Here is a 16,339-nt window from a genome sequence, read left to right as displayed (position 1 = left end):
TTTTTAATTAGGTTCAACCAATCTGTATACATTAGACACAATTCTTGAACATGTGTAGTGCTGCCTCACCAAATTTAACATGAACAATCATGTTGGTACCAATTACTATTTATCATATACAATTAAATAGTTCTTTACTAAATTTTACAAGACAAAATATTATTCTTTATTTTGTATTCTTGTTCCATAGACGTAAAAGATTATAACGAAAATAACAAAATAAATATTCTGTTTGTCTGCTTAGAAAAATCACACATGTTGGATGCTTGGCTCGTGAACCCTTTTTGAGGTCACTAACAAAAGGTTCCCTTTGTCTCTTGCCCTAAATTTAAGGCATCGTTTTTAAAAATAAGTGATGTTTTTTTTTGGTCATTTTATTTAGAAATAAAAGGTGTATTATGGTTTCAAGAAAGAATTGGCCTTTTCCTTTCAAAATTGGTTTGTTTACATAATCACAAACAATTAAATAGTTTTTCTTTATTAGGAGTAAGTTGGTAAAATTATTTTTCATTTTCTTTAAACGAGTATTTTTTTATCGAACGTATCCAAGCTAAAAAAGAACATGTGGAGTTCACCTGACTATCAATAAAACTTTTTCTACATAATTTTATTACTGATTATAAAAAGTTTATGAAAAAAATATATTAAAATCTTAAATAGCATTACTTGCTGAAATAAAAAAAAAATATTAAGAAGGTGTGAGGATACATGATATGCTTTTTTTCTCATTTACAAAGGGAAATAAGATATAGCTTTACTATCTTCATCTTTTTCAAAGTCAAATTGTAGTTTGATCAAATATTTTTTTGAGGCAATTTGATATTGAGGTGATCAAAATACTGATTATGTCTCAAGTTTCATTCTCTGTTGTGAATCAAGTAGACTTTGTACGGGCTTATGTGTAAGAAGTCGTAAATGGGGCTGATTTAGATGAGATTATTGAACGAGTAAAATACTAGAGAGTTTTTATTTGGGATCCAGAGCCAATTATCAATCAATTAAACAGGATTAGGGATTAGACATAAGGATTATGCGTATTATTAAGAAACCATTTGTTCCTCTCATCTCTTTCTAGAATCTTAACTTCTCATCCCCATTCTTATCTCTTATCTCTAGTTACTTGATATTTCGGTACTTTTCCTCGTAATTCTAGTCTTGCTATTGTAATTTGGTAATCAATGACAATAATACTTATGTATTTGTATTGAGAATTCGGGTTTGTTTTATTCTCCCTTATTGGAAGTCTCCAACAAACACTGCTTCTAGCATATTCAATTGAATTTTTTTTTATTTCAATTGATACTTTTTAATATTAAATTACATGAAAAGAATTGTTAAATTTAAAGATTGTGCACAAAACTCAATTATCAAAAAAATTTATGATAATATTTTTGGTATTAATAACAGATAGTATTAAAGAAATAGTATTAAATAATATTAGTATTTACTGTGTACTAATCCTAGTCCTATTAGGATTAGTACTCCTTAATCCTAGTCCTATTAGGACTCCTTCCTATATCTCCTATATATATCTCCCATGTATTCCCTTATTAGGTTAACACTTTAATACAATCAATATTCCTTCATGGTATCAAGAGCCAGAAAACCTAGATCTTCTTTTCTCTAGGTTTTTTTTCTCTCTTTAGGGCACCGATCGTTCCCTCTCTTCTCTTGGGCGGCGGCAGCCATGACAACCGAGGTGGATCCTCTCGATTCACTTCCTTCTGGCGTTAAAATCCTTCTCAGGCATCTTCATGCCCTGATTCCCAAAAAATTATCAGACATAAATTACCCTACATGGAAAATCACCGTTCTTACAGCCCTTGAGGCCAATTACCTTCTCAAATACGTCGATGAAAGCACAGAACCGCCGCCGGCAGTCATCACCGCCACGGACAAATAAAAAAAAACCAATCCGGCCCATGTCGCCTGGAAAGCCGTGGATGGCCAGATCCGATCATGTTTGATTGCAGTCATCTCTCCCACGGTTCAGAAACACGTCCGATCTTACACAACTACTTCAGCCCTGTGGACGGTCCTCGCAACACGCTATGCATCAATTTTCCACTCTCATATTTTTCAATTACGTGATCGTCTCCATACAATTACCAAAGGCACGAAAATGATGGCGGAGTATTTAGACGAGGTCTCCACCATCATCACAGCCCTCGACACCGTGAACGAAATCATTCCCGAAAAAGATCTCGTCATGTGCATCGTTCGGGGGCTCCCATCAGCTTACTCCTCCATTAAACAGGCGGTTCGCATAATTGACCTGGATACTCTCTCCTCGTGGCTAAAAAGTGAAGAAATCAACGTGGATCTGGAGAGCAAACTTCTTCTCTGAGAAGCCGCTGTTATGGAGTCGGCCACCGCCCTCACCGCAAGCCAGAACTATCGTGGGGGGCGTGGTGGCGGCCGGCAGGGGAGTCGCGGCGGCTATGGCAGAAACAGCGGAGGCCGCGGGCGCGGCGGTCGGCAGGGCAGTCGTCCGCCGTACGACGATCAGCAGCACGACAGCAACAACAGCCTGCACTCCTTCGGTAGCGGCGGACAGTCATCTTCCAGCGGCGGGCAGGGCACTTACGAGCGGGATCGTCCAACTTGTCAAAATCTGTCAGAAAACAGGACACACCGCTGTTCGTTGCTGGTTTCAGTATGAGGAGAGCCGAAATAGTGATAACCGTGCCAATTATGCATCTCAAGCCGGCCCCTCCTTTGAATGGCTGTTGGATACTGGGGCCAACATGCACGTTACTTCTGATCTATCCAAGGTTAACGCTCCAAATCCATATCATGGCTCCAACGATATTACTATTGGCAACGGTGAGTCCCTTAATATTTCTCACACTGGCACGGGTACCATTAAAACCCCCACCGCTATCTTTCACCTAGGTAACCTTACCCACGTCCCTTCTATTAAAACCAATCTCCTTTCAGTTCACCAATTCACAAAAGACAATAATTGCTCACTCTTGTTCACCTCTAATGATTTTTAGATCCTAGACAATACTACCAAGAGGGTGATTTTTCAGGGCCCCTGTGAGCATGGTCTGTACGTTCTTCCTGGCACAAGTTCGTCTGCCCACCTAGTTTCAGAAAGCATTCCTGTGGCTCCGGTGGCTCTTTCGGCTGATGGCCACAGTCTGTTGTGGCACAGTCGTCTGGGTCACCTGTCTACTCAAATAATAAATTCTTTAATGTCTCAATTAGGTTTTTCTTCCATTCATGTAAACAATTGTGACTCCTGTTCAATTGCTAAATCTCATAAATTACCTTTTACTTTATCTGAGAAGTGTACAACTGCACCTTTTCAACTTATTCATCCTGACCTATGGGGTCCTACTGCTGTTCCTTAATTTGCTGGTTTTCGCTATTATATTTGTTTTGTGGATGATTTTACAAAATACACTTGGTTGTACCCACTAAAACACAAATCACAGGCATACACCACTTTTGTCACTTTTGAAAAAATGGTCAAAACACAATTCAATTCTCATGTTAAACTTTTTCGAAGTGACAATGGAAAGGAATATGTAAATAACATCTTTGGCCATTTTCTGCAATACCTGGGAGTTATACATCAAACCTCCTGTCCATACACTCCCGAACAGAATGGGGTGGCTGAGCGTAAGCATCGCCATCTCGTTGAAACGGTGGTTACTCTTCTACATCAATCTCATCTCCCTGTCTCCTTTTGGGTAGAAGCTCTAGCCACCGCAAACTACCTCATTAACAGAATGCCCAGTCACATCCTCTCCAACAAATCACCCTATCAACTCCTTTACCAAGAACTTCCCAATTATACCAACCTCCGCGTCTTTGGGTGTCTTGCCTACCCTTGGCTACGCCCTCATATTACTCACAAATTACAACCCCGATCCCGTCCTTGTATTTTTTTGGGCTATCATCCTACCTCCAAGGTTTATCGCTGTCTTGACCCACAAACTCATAAAGTCTACATATCTCGTTATGTCAAATTTGTCAAAAATGAGTTTCCCTACGAGTCTATTTCCTCCTCCACAAATACATCATCCATTGGCGTCCTTCCCTTTTTTCCAACATACTCACAGGGTCCCTCACCACCTTCCCCTACACCTCCACCCACTACCCAACCACCCCTCATCACCCCTTCGACCGTCACCCACAATACACCCGCAACCACCACCCACACTCACAACCAACGCGAACCACCCCATACCCACAACATCTCCAGCTCGATCCGTTTTGGGTCTTTCCCGGCCACCCCCGAATCACCACCGCCCGTGCCACCCCCAATACTCATCCCATATTAACCTGTGGCAAAGACGGTATCTTTAAACCCAAAACCTTTCAGGCTACCATACTACCAAATACACCCCTTCCCAATAGTGAACCAACAACCTACTCTGTTGCCTCAAAAAATGCTTATTAGCGTCATGCTATGGATGACGAGTTTAAGGCTTTGACTGATCAGAAAACTTGGGTTCTTGTACCTAAGCCCCATGGGCGGCACCCAGTGGGCTGTAAATGGGTGTACAAAATTAAACACAATGCAGATGACAGTATTTCCAGGTACAAGGCTCGTTTGGTTGCTAACGGATACAATCAGGAGTATGGGCTTGATTACTCCGAGACATTCAGTCCTGTTATTCGGCAGGAAACCATTCGCCTGGTACTGTCACTCGCCATGCAACAATTGGCTCATCAATCAGTTGGATGTTTCCAATGCTTTTCTTCATGGAATGCTTGATGAAACTATCTACATGACGCAACCACCGGGTTATGTTGATCCCTGCTTCCCTCAACATGTTTGCAAACTCCAGAAGTCTCTGTATGGGCTCAAGCAAGCCCCCCGTGCTTGGTACACACGTCTGAAAACGTTCCTCCAGGGACTCGGCTTCACATGTTGCATACACGACACGAGTCTGTTTACTCGACATTCAGCACACGGTATAATTATTCTTCTTGTCTATGTAGATGATATCATTATTACAGGCTCTACTGCAGCTCTCATTCATGATGTCACTCGAGCTATGCATACTACCTTCAAAATGAAGGACCTTGGCCCTTACCTGGGAATGGAGGTTTCTCGGACAGGCAGCGGCTTGTTTCTTCATCAGTCAAAATATGCTCGAGATCTGTTGCAGAAAGCTGGACTGGAGAAATGCACCAGTCAACCAACACCGATGGCAGTCTCTTCGTCTACGAATGGAGCCGACACCCCCTTTGTCGATATCACCCACTTCCGCAACCTCATTGGGGATCTACAGTATCTGGCATTACCCGTCCTGACATCCAGTTTGCTGTCAACCGAGTTGCTCAGCGCTTGCATCAACCAAGTGAACATGATTACCATTATCTAAAACGCATTCTCAGGTACATTTTTGGCACTCTTGGTCGTGGTTTACTCATTCGACCCGGGGACTTGGAGGTTCGGGGGTTCTCAGATTCAAATTGGGCGAATGATAAAAATGATAGAAAATCTACATCGGGGTTTCTCATTTTTTTGGGGCCGAACCTGATCTCCTGGTGTACAAAAAAACAACCCAAGGTCTCTCGGTCCTCGACTGAAGCTGAATACTGCGCCCTTGCTCTTCTCGCTGCTGAGACCATGTGGGTCACATATATTCTTCGCGAACTCCGCGCCACTCACACTGTTCCTGCTCTCTATTGTGACAACAAATCAACCATCTGTGTGGCCAAGAATTCCGTCCTACACACCAGAATGAAGCATGTTGATATCGATTGTCTCTTTGTTCGCGATAAAGTTCAGGTCGGCACCATGACTGTGCAGTATGTACCCACTGAAGTACAACCGGTTGATATTCTCACCAAGCCTCTCCCGAGCCGACAGCACAATTACCTCAGTTCCAAGCTTCCGCTCAGCTCAGCTTGAGGGGGGATAATAACAGATAGTATTAAATAAATAGTATTAAATAATATTAGTATTTACTGTGTACTAATCCTAGTCCTATTAGGATTAGTACTCCTTAATCCTAGTCCTATTAGGATTATGACTCCTTCCTATATGTCCTATATATATCTCCCATGTATTCCCTTATTAGGTTAACACTTCAATACGATCAATATTCCTTCAGGTATAACTTGAAAAAATAAATACAAAGGCATGACTTGATTTTTGCATGATCCATTAGTTTTGACAAATCCTAACAGAACTATGAAAATTGTTAACTTTAAAATACTTAAAGGATGTTATCTACCAAAAACATAATATTTTAAGGATATAATTTAAGTTTAGACATATTATTTTGAGAATGATTTTTGACCTGTGGAGAAGAAAGAGAAAAGGGAAGTTGAAGAAAAAAATAAAAAAATAAAAAGTTTATTTTTAGTAGGCATTTGGACATTTAATTTCATATAGCGAATGAAATCATGAGACGAAATTACCGTTTGGATGTGCGATTCCAATTCTCTAAAAGAAAATATGATTTGAGATTTTTCAAATAAAAGAAATTGATACACATGTTTATATTTTTTTTTAAAAAAATCTTTTTTTGCCTACTAACTATTTATTTCATATGTAAATAACATTTGTAATTCATATCATTATTTTAAAAACCATTTATATCTCACGTAACGATTATTTTTATCAATATAAAATTTATTATTACTTAGAAGTAATTCCTACTTTATCATTTATATGCATCAAATTCATTATTTTTTATTAAATTTATTTACCAACTAACTTTATTATTACCACTTCATTCAAATCAATTCTCAATAAAAAGAAATCGTAATATTGAGCGTACAAGAGTGGCCATTGTGTCATGAATTGAAACACCAATTTTCTTAGAATAAATATTATTTTTTACACAAAGATATATCATTCACGTTAATATGTCCTTTTAGTAATTCGTCATAAAAGTGATATATTTATTTGGTAGATAAATAATATATTGTTGTTAATTTTCGAAACACAAAAAGACCTTAGCTCCATACAAATGACTACACTAACATTTGCAAGATCACAGATGAAGTGAAAGAGAGTATTAGAATACCAACAAACCGTTTAATTGTAGACATTTATTTTTGCACAATGTGATTGAATGGATTTATGGAGTTTGAAAAAATAGTTTTAGAATATTGAAATAAAGTATGTAAGAACCATTATGATATTGACACACAAGTGACCGTTGTCATAACTTGTGCAGTGTTACATAATTTTTTGTGAGAATGCCAAAGAAGTGATGGAATATTTACGTTATATGAACATGATATTGAAACAACAAATGGCTCAAAGTAAAAATGCTCGTTCGTCTTCTCAATCATATGATCGAAAAACACAAATTCATTGCAAGTAGATTGTTTGTACTTGTAATGACCCGCTAGGTCGTTTTGAGAACTAGGACTAGTTCGACTCCTTTTGAAAATTTAAAGGGGTATTTTAAAACTATTCGAAGACTAAGAGTATTTAGTTGATAAAAATTTTAGTGAAGAATTAATATAGTTAATAGTTAGTGGGTCATATCCATAATTCATTTAATACCTTTTTACTTGATCCATTAATTGATTTAGGTTAGTGGGATTAGTTTATTTATTTTACTTAATTAACATTAGAAGGGCAGAAAATAAAAAGGGTTACAAAATACTGCAAACGTGAGGAACAAAGCGAAGCGGAAGGTATGAAGCAACTGAAACTTTCTTGCTTTGATATGGATTATAACCAGATTTTTCTTGAATTAGTAAAGTATATATATAAATTTTGAAATAGTAGTGCGCAGGTGTAGTATTGATTTTCTCTTTTTAGAATTTTGCGGGATGAATCGATTATTTTGATTGGTTGTTACCCCCATGATGATCATAAGGAGAGGATTGACTAGGTTAATTAATTGGAATATAGCAGCAGGGAATAATGTTACTTTTCCTTCATAGGTGTTCTCGTTTAAAGATTGGTTTTAATTAATTATTATGAAAAAATGAAATTAGGATAGATATGCAAGGTTTTTTGTTCTTTCCTTTTCTTATTGAGAAAATATAGTGAATGGTGGGGGACAATCATTAGGCAATCATTGCCAATCATTGTTAATTGGTAATGACATTTTAGAATTTGGCACTTTGTTTACGTAATGGATTTTAGACGACTTGCAGTGCTTTGCGCTGTTAACTGATAGAATTGTTCTTATTTTATTTATTTACCAAATTAAGATATTAATTTTGATATATGGAGATAGGTAATTAATTATTAGGTATATATTATAAGGTTTAATATTAAATTTTAGGGTATTTAAGTGATTAAGGTTAAATTCTTGGCTTGAAATTCGACAAATATGATAAATTTTGGCATATAAATTATATCAAAATTTGGGGTTGATTAGAGATATGAGTGAGTTTTAGGGTCTATGATATACTTATAATAATTTGAATGTCCACAAACTCGCTCACCTACGAATATTGCATCATTGGTAGATCGTGAGCATTCCGAAACTTTGCGAAAAGGGAAGGAACTATCTTGAAGATTTGTGGCACGAGGTTCGGCTCTTAAGGTATGTTAAGTCTTTTAGACTCGTTGAAGGACATTTTCCTAATTAAAGATTAAAAATGAAAATAGACAAAGGGGTAAGGGTGAAAGATGGGGGTCTTGTATCAATGGTGTAACGGGCATTGGTACGAGTACTGGTGTTATAAAACGGAAAGTTACTACTATAGAATGTGGATTGTAATTTGAGAATTTTTCAAAGCATATGGGCATGGGATGATATATTATTGACTTGAAATTTTGTGTGATTGTGTTTTATTATTTTTTTACACCCGTATAGTTGTGATAATGGAGGTGTTGTGTATTATGTCGATATTGATTGAGTGAGATGCATCATCATCCCCTTATTTTGAAATAATATTCTATACATGCATTCACATGAGAGTGAGTATAAGATGGGCACGTGGAGATCGTCCGTGCTGGGGATGGTAAGATGTTAAGATTGTAATTTGGGCATGTGGAGACCGTCCGTGCGGAAATTGTTGGATATTATGATGGTGCGTTGAGATCGTCCGCACAGACACGTGGAGATCGTCCGTGTCGGTATATGGACCTCGCGAGTCCCCCATGGGTCAGGAACTCTCGATGTATTTCCGAGGAGTATCATGTATATACGGTTGACTAATATTGGGTATTCTGAGACATATCATTACATGGTATCATATTGCATTGCATTTCATCCCATCATTCATTCTTGATGAATATATGTTTCGTTTGGTGTTTGGAAAATACTTAATGTTGATTTCCATTATGGATGAAACTTAAATAGTAAGTGTAATATATATATATATATATATATATATATATATATATATATATATATATATATATATATATATATATATATATATACACATACATACTTGTGTAATTTAAGAATTTATTTTCTTATATAACTCCCGTCACTACTTCTTCGTTGTCGGTCAATGAGACATACTGGGTACACGTGGTTTCGTACTCATACTACACTTGTTGCACTCTTTGTGGTGCAGATTCGATTCCGAGTAGGAGCACATCTCGTGGAGCAAATTGAGTCCGAGCTTGGAGTTTTTTTGGAGTCGTGGTGAGCTGCTTGGCTGTTCCGTGGCCCACACCTCCCTCTATCTTTTATTTATTTTGTTATTAGTATTCAGACAGGATATCCCTTATGTTAGATTTGTCATTTAGTTTCAGACTTGCATCGAATTTTAGAAGCTCTTGTACTTAAGACACCAAATTCTTGGGGTGATATCTTTTAGCTTCCACATTTCGTACTTATAAGGAACTCAATGTTGGAGATTCTTGCTAAGTGTTAGTCTTTTTACTCATTTGTTGGTTTAGTTGGGTTAATATGTTGGGTTGGCTTACCTATTGGTTGGGAACAAAGGTGCCATCACGACTCGTGATTTTGGGTCGTGACAGTACTATGTTAGAGAATTATATTAAAGATTAGTAGACTACAATTGATGTTCAATTTTTTTATTGAATTAAAGTCTGATCAATAAATGCTAGTATATTTCTTAGAATAGTTTTGTGATACTGTATTATGTGATTTTATAAACTTTTGCTTGTTTGATCAGATTGTATAAAGAATTTGAACGATTTTAATGATTTTACAACTTATGAGATTTTTATGTTTATGAGAAGGCATACAAGATAAAAAATCTAAATAACATGTCCAAAAAAAAAACATCAACTTTATCTTATGACTTCATATTATGATTTCATATAACACGGCCAAACATGCCCTTAGATTCATCACGTGCCTCTTTGATGTGAAAATCACAACAATTATTTAACCAACGAAAGGTATCAAAATAATCTATTATAAATGTTTAAATGACACAAATCTAAATTGAGGTGTATACGTGAAATATAATACTAAGCATTGATTGTTTCTTGATGAGTTTAGCCTTAAAATTTAATTTCCCATATTATGAATAAATATATTTAGGAATCCCATCTAAAGTTCTTATTTTTCATCAAAATTAACTCATTTATGTCCCTATTTATAGTTTTTTCCTTGAATAAAAAGGTGGGGCAATGAAGTACTGTTTTCTTTAGGAAGAGTACAACATCAACTATATAATTGAATGACCCTATGCATTCCCCTTGAACAAACAACCAAAATGAGAATTAAATCACTATGCTTATGAATCCTTTTTTTTTCCTTCTATCATTGCCTTTCTTATTTTTCCTACATGCATGCTTCAACACTAGTTGTTGGGCCTTATCTAGTTAGAGTACAAGAGTAATATTTTCCTCTTTGTTGACTAAAAATTAATAATGTAATAATCTAACTATTCCATCTTTTTTTGCAAGTCATATCAGATGAAGTTATTTGGCGACAAATAATGATAATAATAATAATAATAATAATAATAAGGGAATGTATAAAATATTACACAAAAATATGTCTTCATATATATATATATGTGTGTGTGTGAATTATATACATTATTTTTTATCTACATATACAATATAATTTTCTTGCGAAAGAATTTAATCCCCTTCGTGATACATGATAAATAGGTGAATCATATACATGATACAGAAAAGTGAAGTTCTAATGTTTAGAATTGAATCAAACATTTAGAAAATTGAACAATGTTGGAAACTAGAGAATTTCTATGACGAAGATCAATATTTGAGATTTCAAATTTTATTGTTAGTCGTTAAGAAATTTAATTCATCTTTACCCAAGGGGATAATTACTTTCTGCCAGTATTATAAGAATATATATTTTGTAGGGGTATTCTAAATGACTAGAGAATTTGGTCAGAAATTTTAAAAAATTATATTATCTTTTTAATTTTAAAATAAATTGATCTTTTTTTATTTTTTAATTAAAAAATATTAAAATTAAAAGGATAAATATGATTAAAAAGATAAAATAACATAGATAAAATATCATTCTGGCCAAAAAAATTTTTCCTATGTGGCAGAAGTAGTGGTACCTCAAAATTAAAAAATCACAAATTACAAACACAATCACTATAGCAAATTTTCAAGAATAAACTGCCAACAATTTTCAAAATATTTCCTAATCAAACTCTGTTGTGATTCATGATAGGCCATCACTAGATCGACCTTTGTACAAACTTTCAAAAGATTCCATATTATCAATTAAGAGAAACCAGATGATGAAGCTTGACCAAAATTCAAGTTTCTATATCAGAGTATAAATTGTATACGAGTGTATAAGTATCTCTTACAATTTTATATATTGAGTGTATATTATTATGTATTATGATTTTATATATTTATATATATAAAAAGAATAAGATAAGAGTTGTGTCTATGACTGTATGCCAGATTGTGCTTTGGGCTAAAGACTTGCAATGTAAATGTTAGGACAATATTTTTACAATATAGGTTAGGTATTTAAACTTTTATGAAATTTTTACAAAATAAATTTGGTCCAAAAGAATAGGAAAAATTAGCAAACTAGTCAAAAAACTAAACATATTTAGTGAAAAGCTCCCTATTTTAAAAATATTAGTAAAAATATCAAAAATGTCATTATTTTAAAAAATGATGTATCCTAAATCACATCCTAGTTTATCTCACATTTTAGTACAGTTTTTTTTGTGAAAAGATAAAACAAATTGCATGTCTCTCTCAATTAACTCTTTACCAAATTTAAAAAGGAATAATTTATTTTTCACTCTCTAAAATTTATCTCTTCCATTATACGGTAGGGCTGGCAAGGGGACGGGGAAGGGGACTAGGGGACGGGACGGGACGACATGAGACGGGAGATTTTTTTAAAAAATATTTATATATTTTTATTGAAATTATACGTCTTTAGCTAATAAATTTTAAATTTAATTTTTGATTTTCAAATATCAAAATAATTTTTCAAATTTAAAGTTTCAATTTTCAAATTTCAAGTTTCAACTTTAAAGTTTTAAATTTCAAATTTGAGAAGTTTAAATTTGTAATTTAAATATTTTGAAGTAATGTAAATTGTAAACTTTAAATTAAGTATTTTAAAATTAGTTTAGTACTTTAGTATATATTTAATTGTATATATTAAAATTAAAATGCAAAACAATAATTGTATAAAAAAAACTTGAACAAAAGTTAAAACCTTTAAATTTATTCAATAGAACTTAGAAGTTACAACTTACAATTAACAAATATTAGTGGAGTAACTAATCTACGCAACACCTTTTAAGAAGGGTTCTGTTTCAATAAGTTCTCATACGTAAAACTAATATTTGTTACAGATATTAGATGAGTAACTAATTTTACGCAGCCACCTTCAAGGAAGGGTTCTATTTCAATTAGTTCTCGAATGTAATCTAATAATATCTGTTTTTTCCTTTAAAATTTAATTCTAATTGTCGCATCATATCGATTGTGATATCCTCCGGTGTTGGCAAACTTGTTAGAAATTCTTGTGCCTCTAATTCATCATCACTGCATTCAATTTGTGTTTTGGTCTAACTTGCTTGTTTTATTTTACTTAACTTTGGCAAATTGTTATTCCTCCTTTCGGCATTGGACCAGTCTCTAAATAAAACTGTTGTTTCCAAACTGTCTTCCGCCAATGAATGTATATGATCACCAATTTGAAACCTTGCCGCATTGAAAGCAGCCTCCGATGCAACTGATGAAGCTTGAATAGCTAGAACATCACGAATCATTTTGCTCAAAGTTGGAAATTCATCGCTTCGCCTACTCCACCAGCCTAATAAATCTTCATTGCCATCTTTGATTTCCAATACTTCTAAAGATTGATTAAGATATTCTTCAAAATTATCACGATTAGTAGAATTAAGACCAAGAAAACCTCGCATATAACATGAAATTGGAAGTGACGAATCAATCTCAACATTAGATGTTTGACCAACTTCTCCTTGAAAATTTTCAATAGTTCTATATTTTTCATACAAAACTTTTGCTTCTACTTTTATGCTAGACTACACGCTTGACAATTTAAAATTTCTTCCGGTAAAATTTCTAACTTTTTATAAAAAGTGTCAACAAGGCCTTGCACACCTTGTAATTTATAAGCAGGATGAAGTAAAGTAGCCGTTAAAAAAGCTTGAGGAATAGGAAAAAAATATTTTTAAAATTTTTCAATCATACCTTCAATTGCAAGTCTAAATTTATCTATTTTTTTTATATTTACAAAATCGAATTGAAAGAGCACAAATATTTATTAATACGGATGAAATAGTAGGATAATAAATTCCCGAAAACATGGTAGTAGCATCATAAAAAAGTCTTAAAAATCGTAATCGTTCTTTAGTTTCTTCCCAATCTTCATCACAAATTCTATCTAATGGGTCAGCATTATGGCATTAAAAACCATTTGTATGGGTACTTCTATATTTATAAGCAACCGAAAGCATTTCGTAAAGAGAATTCCACCTTGTTTTAATTTGTTTTGGAATTTTTCTAGGTGACAATTAACATAGTGAACAACGCTCATTAAATTCCCTAATTCTAGCAGCATTGTTTGTATGAAAAATCCAGGTAACAACATATTCAACTTTTACGCTACTACAATCAAATAAAAATTTAATATATGTGCAACACATCTAACATGAATAACATTATTATCAATTGGATGTAATCTAACTTTTAACATTTTAGCAGCGTTTGTATTATTAAATGCATTATCTAATGCGACAGACATTATTTTATCTATAATCATGTAATAATCTAAAACACTTAAAATATTTGAAGCTAAATATGCACCAGTTTTTTTATCTATACATAGTTTATAACTTATAATTCTTTTTTGCAAATTCTAATTATGATCAATCCAATGTGCAGTAATAGTTAAATAATTATTTCCATTAACACTACAACCCATGTCCGAAATTATAGACACTCTACTATCTAATATACTAAATAGACAACAAAGAAATTGACAATGTTTACCTTGATATTCAAAAACATCAGATTTAACAGTATTTCTTAAAAAACCTCTATAATTCGGATTATAAATTTGTTGAATATATTGAACAAAATCGGGATTTGAAGGAAAACTATAAGGCAAACCACAAACAGAAACTATTTTAGCTAAATTTTTCCGATCTAATTCCTTATTATATTTACGTTGTGTTATTGGACCAGCGGAGTTAAAAGGATCTAATGTTCCTTGAACCATGTTAGAAGCCCCTATTGATGCATTACCGGTAATATCTAATTTGCAAGATAACAAATGTCTATTTAATCCCCCGATTCCACCTTGACCCCCACCTTGTTTATGTTTAAAAGGTTGCTTACACTTATTACAAATAGCAACACTATTTTCTTTATCAAAAGTCATAAATTGCACACAATAGAAGTTTTAGGTCGCTGATACTTCACCTTCTCCCTTGTGGGAGGTATAAGGGTGGATGTCCAAAATTTTGCTCCGGTAAATTGACAATCTCATTTGGAACTTCTGTCACCGAACTAGTAGTTGTTTCTTCTAACTCCTCTTCTCCCAAATCAGCTTCTACTTTTTTACCTGAATTTTCATCAACATTAGGATTAATATTACCATAACATCATTCTAAACTTTCGTGATCGAGTTGAACATTTGAATCAATATTATAAGGAGTATCATCAACATAAGTAGAATCATTTATGTTAAATCTAGCTCTACTCGTTGATTTAGATGAAGTACCACCACTTTTACTACTCTTTTATCTTTACTATTTTTTTACCAAAATTAAATAATTTAAAAAGTCTACTTTCTTCGTTATCTTGTGCTTTCTCTTTTCCTTTACTGCTATTTTTTTTGCTAGAACTCAACTTAATTTTATATATATATATATATATATATATATATATATATATATATAAAGTGTAATATAAAAATAATAATAACACAAAAGTAAAGACGAAAAATAAAATATAAATATTATGAAACGAATATACCAAACGTCAACGTTAATAGCAGACGTTAAACCGGTTGTTGAAGCTTGTGATTTGTTGTAACTTGTAATTTGTAACTCCAAGTCTCCAACCAATATTTGATAACAAATATGAGATAATATAATTATATTTATTGATATAATATGAAAATTTTGAATTGAAAATTGAAATGTATGGATTCTAATAATATGAGAATTAAAATGGAATAGAAATTAAGATTGACACTTGAGAGTTGAGAGGATATAGAAAATAATTGAGAGAAATGAGAATAGATGATTTTGTAAGAAATAGTAGGAGATAGGTGTATTTATAGTATTAAAAATAGGTTAATGTGTAATTATTATAACTTGAGGGTTTAAAATAAAGTTTTAAAAGTAGGGGGGTGGTAGGGGGTGTTTGGGAACACAAAAAGGGGCATAAATCTGTTGGAGGGGGCCCACTAACCGTTTCCCCAGCGGATCTAAACGGTCAAATTTTTAAAATTTTTAAAAAAAAGGGGGGGGGGGGGAGGGGGATCCCGCGAACCGGCTGGTTCAACCGGGATGCAGGGGTGAACCGGCTCCTGACCGGTTCCCTCATCCCCCACCCCTTATACCCCTTAAACCCTGGGGGATGGACCGGGTTCGGAACGGGGCAGGTCAGGATGCAGGCCGGGTTGGGCCATCCTGATCCCCCGGCCACCCCTAATTCTACCCTATTTTCAATTTCCCCATGCTTCCCCCATTTTTCAAATTTCTCATCATTTCCCCCTTTTTTTGGTTTCAGAAATTGGATTCTCAACAATTCCACTTATTAAGGTATTTATCTTTACTATTGTTCTATGTTTTCATTTGAAATTTTTTAGATTTTTGTGTATTTTTCAATCTCCTTATTTTCAGTTAAGATTTCAAATAAAGGGGAAACACAAAAATTACAATTCAATGTCTGATTCAAAGAGAACTGTAAGAAGTATTCCATACAATCATCAACTTTTAGAGATTTTGCATCTTTGATTTATAC

The 16,339-nt window shown here is 34.0% G+C and overlaps 1 long non-coding RNA gene across 1 annotated transcript; it reads left to right on the top strand.

Moving 5' to 3' along the window:
• Positions 1–7,507: 7,507 nt before the first annotated feature.
• Positions 7,508–9,984, top strand: LOC109118964 (uncharacterized). The gene is made up of 3 exons (XR_002026138.2): positions 7,508–7,623; positions 8,410–8,486; positions 9,472–9,984. It is a non-coding gene; the product is annotated as an uncharacterized lncRNA (long non-coding RNA).
• Positions 9,985–16,339: the final 6,355 nt, after the last annotated feature.

Source organism: Solanum lycopersicum, chromosome 11, assembly GCF_036512215.1.
Source record: "Solanum lycopersicum chromosome 11, SLM_r2.1".
In the NCBI taxonomy this organism is placed as follows: Eukaryota; Viridiplantae; Streptophyta; class Magnoliopsida; order Solanales; family Solanaceae; genus Solanum; species Solanum lycopersicum.
Note: the sequence above shows the minus strand (reverse complement) of the source record. Positions and strands in the feature narration are given on the sequence as shown.